The following is an 8,501-nucleotide window of genomic DNA, read 5'->3' as shown; positions in this document are numbered from 1 at the left end:
CCTATATGTATGTTACTCATGACAGCGATGCCTGCCTATAATCACAGTTATGATAGTAATGTTCAAAGGGATTGAGATCCATTCGGTGTCATTGCTAGGAAGTAGAAACTTATCACAAAAATACAGAGTGAGCTCTGTGTGTTGGTGACTCTTGACTGTAATTGTGGTTACTCAGGAAGCTGAGATCACAGCATTGGGGTTCAAAGCCAGCCCAAACAGGAAAGACTTTAAGCTTTTTATCTCGAATTAATGAACCCAAAGCTGCTAGAGGAGCTGTAGCTCAAAGTGGTAAATTACTAGCATTGAAAACAAAATCTCAAGAATAGTGCCCTGAGTACCCAGAAACAGCCCCAAAATAAAACAAAACAAGATCATAAATACCTCAGAACACCATGAAAGAGGCATAGCAGGATTTTGATGGAGTAACATTACCTTTTAGTATTCACGTTGAGAACTTCCAGTAAAATAGCCAGTTTCCCACATGACTTAAAGCTGGAGTGTTAAGAGAGTAGGAAGCAAAGAAGTTTGCAATCAATTAATAGCCATGGAGTAGATTTCAAGTAGGGTAAAAACAACCACCATGGTAGCTCTTGCATCTCCTGAATTCCCAGAGATGAACAAGCTTCAGTATGTCCTCATAGAAAGACATTACTTAGCAGATAAACAATGGACACATCTACATAAAATCTATCAGTGAAACAAAGGTGAGAGGCCTCAGGTTGTAGGACTTTGGGACCAGTTACATCTCTAAGCTTTCCCTTTCCCTTTGGGAGGAAACACAGCTCAGCAACTTCCAAGGACAGAACCAATTGTCAAGAGCTGAATAAACTGTGAGTTGATGGTGGACTTGGGTGAAGGAAAAGCCAATGTCTTGGTAAGAATTGAGTTAGGCTGGGGTCTGAGTACTGTTTGAATTATGCACATTCTAACCCTCAGGTTTGGTTTTGAAGAAGATGGTCTCAGTAATAAATGGCTAAGGGGAAATTTCAGCAAGTTCTAACCGTCAGTTTGACTCCTATTGAAAGAGACATTGTGATTGCCACTATTTCTAAGTGCCAGTGTGAAGAATGTAGCCAGAGGCGGCTGCCCATTCTTGGCGATAGAAGGTACAGGAATTAGTTTCATCTCTCCTATCGAGTATGTGTGTGTGTGTGTGTGTGTGTGTGTGTGTGTGTGTGTGTTTAAGTCTGTGTGTCCTGATGTCCCTATTTTATCTGTCACTGGTATCTTAATCATCTTTTATTCTCCACTAATTTCCCTCATCAACATTATTTTCCTTATTTTAACTTCCCCAAATGTATTTAATTTTTTTATGGTGCTGATATAGACACATTGAATATCATGTTTTCTACTGGTAGATGTTTGAGTAGCTGGAATTTAGATGTGGTTGTGGTACTCTAGGAAATATGGTCTTAATAAATTTTTAAAATTTTGGTGTAGTATCTCTAAGTACATTATTTTATTATCTATGTGTAGTTTTACATATTGTCATATCATATAGCTGTTTATTTTCTTAATTTTTTATTGTCAAAATGAAGTACGGAGGGGTTGCAAATTCATATGTAAGTCAATTTCTTACCACCTCCCTCATTTCCTCCCCTTCTCCCTCCCCCTTTACCTCTCCTCCCATGAGATGTACAGTTGGTTTACACCGAATGGTTTTTGTAAATATTGCTTTTGGAATGGTTTTTCTTTTTATCCTTTGACTCTTGATATTGATATTCTCTTTCTCTTCCCTAGTTCTAACTAGTTCTAATACCCATATATACAGTAGACAGGGCACTCAGATGAGACAGAGTGATAGCAGGGGTACAAACACAGGAAGGGAAAACCAAACCAAACAAACAAACAAACAGAGAAGAAAAATACAGAAGGTACGGTTTCACATGGCATGTTGAAAATAATTACTACAATGATATAACACTTGTTTCTCTAATGTGGCGTTCATTTCACTTAGCATCATCTTATGTGTACATATGGGTTTATCAATTGGGATATTTTGATCTTATGCTATGACTAGTCTAATCATGTACTAGCTATTCCATGTAAGGGACACCATCAGGTTTATGTTTCTTTGGGTCTGGGTCACTTCACTTAGTATGATTTTTGCCAAGTCCTTCCATTTCCTTATGAATGGGGCAAGACTATTCCTTCTGATAGAGGCATAGAATTCCATTGTGTATATGTACCACATTTTCCTGATCCACTCGTCTACTGAGGGGGGTCTAGGTTTGCTCCATGTTTTAGCAATGACAAGTTGTGCTGCAATGAACATAGCTGTGCTGGTGGCTTTAGTGTGGCCTTGGTTGTATTCTTTGGGTAGATGCCCAAAGTGGAGCTGCTGGGTTGTAGGGGAGCTCTATTGTTTAGCCTTCTTAGGAACCTCCACACCGCTTTCCAGAGGGGTTGAACCAGTTTTCATTCCCACCAACAATGTGGTAAGGTTCCTTTTTGGCCACATCCTGCCCAGCATTTATTATTGTTAGATTTCCTGGTAATGGACATTCTTACTAGGTTGAGGTGGAATCTCAATGTTGATTTGCTTTGCATTTCTTTTATGGCCAGTGATATAAACCACTTTTTCCTATGACTCTTGGCCATTCACATTTCCTCTTCAGAGAAGTTGCTTTTTAGGTCTTTAGCCCATTCGTTGAGGGGGCTGTTGGTTCTTTGATTATTTGATTTGGAGAAATGTAACTTTTTGAGTTCTGCATATATTTTAGATATCAAGCCTTTGTCTTTTGTATGGCTGGTAAAGATCTTCTACCAATCTGTGGGCTTTCTGTTTATCTTGCAACCTATATCCTTTGCCCTGCAGAAGTGCTGCAGTTTGATACAGTCCCAACTGTCCAGCCTGTCCTTGATTTGTGCATTTCTGGGCCTTTGTTGAGGTCTGTGACCCATTTGAAATTGATTTTGGTGCAGAGTGATATATAGGGATCTAGTTAGTTTGTTAAGGTGTTGACCCACTTTTTCCAGCACCATTTGTTGAAGGGGCTGTCTTTCTTCCATCTTATTTTTTAGCTCCTTTATCAAAGATTAAGTAGCCATAGTTCTGCAGGTTCATTTCTGGGTGTTTAGTTCGGTTCCAGTGGTCCTCAGGCCTGTTCTTGTGCCAATACCAAGCTGTTCTTATTACTATAGCTTTGTAATATAGCTTGAAGTTTTGTATTGAAATTCCTCCAGCACCACAATTCTACTTAGGATTGTTTTTGCTATTCTCGGCCTTTCATTGTTCCATATGATTTTCTGGATTGCTTCCTCTATTTCATTAAAGAATGGTGTTGAGATATTAATTTGCATTGCATTGAATTTGTAGATAGCTTTGGCAATATTGTTGTTTTCATAATGTCAATGCTCCCAATACAGGAACATGGGAGATTTTTCCATTTCCTAAGTTCTGCCTTAATTTTCTTTATTAGGTTTTTAAAGTTCTCATCATAGAGGTCTTTCATTTCTTTGGTTAAGGTTATTCATATGTATTTTCTGTTTTTTGAGGCTATTGCAAAAGTTGTTGCTTTTCTGATTTCAGCCTTGCTTTTCGGTTTGTTGGCATATATAAAAGTCATTGAATTTTGAGGGTTTGTTTTATATCCTGCTACATTGCCAAAGTTTTGGATCATCTCTAGTAACTTGAGAGTAGAATCTATGGGGTTCTTTAGGTATAGGATCATGTCATCTGCAAAGAGAGAGAGTGTGTGTTTAACTTCAACTTTTCCTTTTTGGATCCCCTTTATGTTTTCTTCTTCCCCAATTTTTCTGGCTAGGAATTGTAGTACTATGTTGAAGAGGAAAGGAGAGAGCGGACACCCTTTTCTTGCTCTTGATTTTAAAGGAAATGGCTTTAGGTTTTCACCGTTTTGTATTACACTAACTGTGGGTTTGTCATAGACAGCCTTTATTATATTCAGGAATGTTCCCTTGAATCCCAGTTTTTCCAAGGCTTTTATTATAAATTGATGCTGGTTTTCATCAAACACTTTTTCCACATCTAGGGATATAACCATGTGATTCTTTGCCTTGTTCCTGTTGATGTGGTGGATTACATTGATTGACTTGTGTATAGTGAACCAACTTTGCATCTCTGAAATGAATCCAATTTGATCATAGAGTATGATTGTTTTGACAACTTGAAGTCAGTTGGCCAGAATTGTGTTGAGAAGCTTTACATTGATGTTCATCAAGGAAGTGGGTGTAAAGTTCCCTTTCCCTGATGCGTCCCTATCTGGTTTAGGGATAAACGTTATACTAGCATCATAGAATCTGTTTCATAGTGAACTTTACTCTCTATTTCATTGAAGAGTGCTGGCGTGAGATCTGTTTTGAAGGCCTTATAGAATTCTGCTGTGAGTCCATCTGGATATGGGCCTTTCTTGGAAGGAAGATCTCTTATTGCAGTTTCTATTTCATTGCTGGATATGGGCTTGTTTAGTAGGTTTAAATATTCTTGGTTAAGTTTGGCCATATCAGTTTTTGTTGGGAATTTGTTTGACTCTGGGATTTGATATGTATGATGTTCACTTCAAAGCTTGGACAATTTATAAGAATCCCTACATTTGTCTTTTTGGGAAGTACAGGATACCAAACTACTTCTATAGGAGAGACATCAATTCTGTATCAGTACTTACAGGGCCATTATCAATAACATCTGACCATATTTGGACATTTCTGAGACTCTCCATGTTTCCATAAGTGAAGTATAGAAGGTATGATAATGTATAATTAGGTGCCATTTCAGGTATTAGAAGAGAATGATAGGAAGAGACTGGATGCATGAATCTATCACATTTTGTGGTATCAAAGAATCAGAACTCGGGGCTGGGGATATGGCCTAGTGGCAAGAGTGCCTGCCTTTGATACACGAGGCCCTAGGTTCGATTCCCCAGCACCACATATACAGAAAACGGCCAGAAGCGGCGCTGTGGCTCAAGCGGCAGAGTGCTAGCCTTGAGCGGGAAGAAGCCAGGGACAGTGCTCAGGCCCTGAGTCCAAGGCCCAGGACTGGCAAAAAAAAAAAAAAGAAAAAAAAGAATCAGAACTCAAAGATTGTGTTGATAGATAGATAATAAGGAAACAGAAAATGACTTCATTGTTGTGAAGATGTGTTTAGCAGGTTACTGATGGCTCACCCCTGTAATTCTAGCTACTCAGTAAATTTGTATCTCCAACTAACCAACAAAAAGAACTAATTGAATGTGTAACAGGTGTTAGAGCACCAATTTTGAGGGTAAAAGGCAAGGAAGTGAAAGAGGTATGAGTTTGTACTCCTGTACTAGCATGCATGTAAACATACACAGACACAAAAATATACACACACAGGGAAGAGATTATGTTCAATGAAGTAAGTCAGAATAAGAACCAGAAACCAGACTGGTTTTCTTTTATCTGTGAAAGGTAGATCTAAATGTGAATATGAAATGTGAAATAAATATGGAATGCATGCACACAGCCATTTACCTGAGTACATTATCAATCTGACTACAGTCTGGTATGCATAGGAATTGAACTCCATGGTTTAACTTTTCTGATCTACTGACAGTAAATAAAAGAACACTTGAAAGCCAAAGAAAACTGTGTCTGGGTAGAGTAGATTTTAAGAGGCAAATATAGAGGAGTAAAGAATGGATAGATGGGGAAAATAACATAATTTTCAATATACATATGTGAAAATGAAATTAGGAAAATTAGAGAAAGGGTGGAGTTGATATAATTGGGAAGAGTTGATGGAAATAGTGGCAAAGATTAAAAAATATTTTATAAATGACTTGGTATATAAAAATACTGAAAAGAAATTCAGTTGTATTTTTCTAAAGCAAAACCTCCTTCCACCTACTTCAGTTGGTTCTTAACATACTAAAATAAAGAGTTTGTGATGCATAGCAACATTCTCATTCACGGAGCATTCAATTTTCTTTCCATTTAGTTTACCTTTTAGCTTTTTGATCATTCCCTGAGTGACCATAATAAGTTTCCTGCTCACAATCAGATGGCCCCAAAGGACATATCAATAGCCACTGCAATGGTCTCCTTACTGTTTCACTTCAGCTGGAGCTGGGCAGGACTGTTGACCTCACAAGATGAGAATGGTTCGTAGGTTTTTTGCAGAATTGAAAGAAGAGATGGCCAAGAACAGTTTGTGTAGCCTATAGGCTCGTGAACTCAACCCAAGACATGCCACGTATATTGAAAGTCATGGTGAAGATAAATAAATCTTCAGTCAATATCCTCATCATATATGGTAATAATGATTCACTAGTAACTTTAATTATGTGTATTGAACAAGTTTTAATACAAGGCAAAGTTTGTATCATGAATTCACAATGGGATTTCACCAACAAGAGAAGATAGTTCGTGCCAGGCTCACTACATACACCTCGTATGTTTACATCATGTAGATGTTTCTGGATTCACAGTTTGTCAAGGAAGTTAACACTTCCAAATACCCAGGAGACTTTTTTCTTGCTAATCTTTGGTATCTCTCTTTTAATTGCTCAGATTCTGAGTATGAAACATGGGACAAATGTCCTCATGATGCCTCTTTTGATTGGCTGCCTAGGTACATTTTTGACATGACTATATCTGCAGTTGCAATATCTACAATGCTGTGTATGCTGTGGCCAAGGTTCCCTATGCACTGGTTCTTCATCAAACAGAAGTTCAAACCATGGGAAATAGAAAAGAAAGAGTGCCTTCCATGCACAGGTAATTTCTTCTAGTTGGGGAGCACACACCATTTGTAAGAGGGGTTCCTTATTGTATGATATTAAATATGTCTGCATGTACGCAGGCATTTTTGTGTGTGTGTGTATATATGTATACACATATTTATACATTTCTGTTCATATGTCATACATAACTTGGTTTTTTATAGTAATGAATTTATATTACACTATTTGCATTTTCTCAAATGCTATGCTTCATCTTTTATATTACTATAATTACGATATGTATGTTACTATAATTACAATATTGAATTAATGTAGATTAATATTAAAAAATAATTTTAAGGTGTTTTTCAAAACCCAATTTTTTAAGGAGTTTGGATTTTTTTCTTTATTGTTAAAGTGAAGTACAGAGGGGTTTACAGTTTCATATGTAAGCCAGTGAGTATATTTCTTGTTCAACTTGTTACTTCCTCCCTCATTTTCCCCCGCATCCTCCTCCCTCTTTGCCTCTCCCACCCATGAGAAGTACAGTTGTTTTACACCAAATGATTGCTTTTGGAATCGTTTGTCTTTTTATACTTTGTCTCTTGATTTGGGTATTCCCTTTCCTTTCCCTAGTTCTAATACATGTATATACAGTATCCAGGGTACTAAGATCAGATACAGTGAAGTGGGGGTGAAACCACAGGAAAGGACTACAAGATGAAAAAAAAGGTGCATTTCACATGGCATGTTTCCATAAAGTGGACTTCATTTCACTTAACATCATCCTATGTGTTCATAAGGGCATAGACATTGGACTATTGTGATCTTCAGCTGTGAGTGGACTAAAAGTGTACTAATTATTCCCTATGAGGGAAACCATGAAGTCCTTGTTTCTTTGGGTTTGGCTCATTTCACTTAGTATAATTTTTTTCCAAATCCTCGCGTTTCTTTGCAAATGAGGAATGTTATTCTTTCTGATAGAGGCACAGAATTCCATTCTGTGTGTGTAAAACATTTTCCTGATCCACTAATCTACTGAGGGGCATCTGGGTTGGTTCCATATTTTAACAATGACAAATTGTGTTATGATGAACATTGTTGTGCTGGTGGCTTTAGTGTGGTCTGGCTTGTGATCTTCTGAGTAGATACCAAAAAGTGGGGCTGCTGGGTCATAGGCAGTGCTGTGTTTAGCCTTTTGAAGAACCTCCATACCACTTTCCAGAGGGGTTGAACAAATTTACATTCCTACCAACAATGTAGTATGGTTCCCTCTTGCCAAATCCCCTTGTTCTTAGTTTTCCTGATAATGGACATTCTTACTTGAGTGAGGTGAACTGTCAATGTTGTTTTGATTTGCATTTATTTTATGGCCAGAGATGTAGAGCATTTGTTCATGTGTTTCTTAGCCATTCTCATTCCTCTCCAGAGAAGTTTCTTGTTGAGGGGGCTGTTGGTTCTTTGAGGTTTTGTTTTGGAGGAATTTAATTTTTTTAGTTCTGTATATATTTTACTTTGTTTTTTATTAATTAAATTTTGTTGACAAAGTGTTGTGCAAAAGGGCTACAGTAACATAATAGGGCAGTGAGTAGATTTCTTGTGATATCTTACACATTCATTTTTATTTCCTTTCCCTAGATCAGGTAGGCATATATACAATACCCAGTGTACCAAAATCATATACAGTAGCCACGTGACGTGCGCCAAAGGAAATTCACCTAGAACTTTAAATATAATGTCAACAATAGAGTTTGCTTATCCTTGTCTTATATGATCATATATACATAGCTGTTGAGCTATTGTGATCCACTGAGAGGTCCATTTTGGACCTTTTTATGTTTAGTAGTTGTTTGG

Source organism: Perognathus longimembris, chromosome 3 (genome assembly GCF_023159225.1).
Source record: "Perognathus longimembris pacificus isolate PPM17 chromosome 3, ASM2315922v1, whole genome shotgun sequence".
NCBI lineage: Eukaryota > Metazoa > Chordata > Mammalia > Rodentia > Heteromyidae > Perognathus > Perognathus longimembris.
This window is presented reverse-complemented; position numbering follows the sequence as displayed.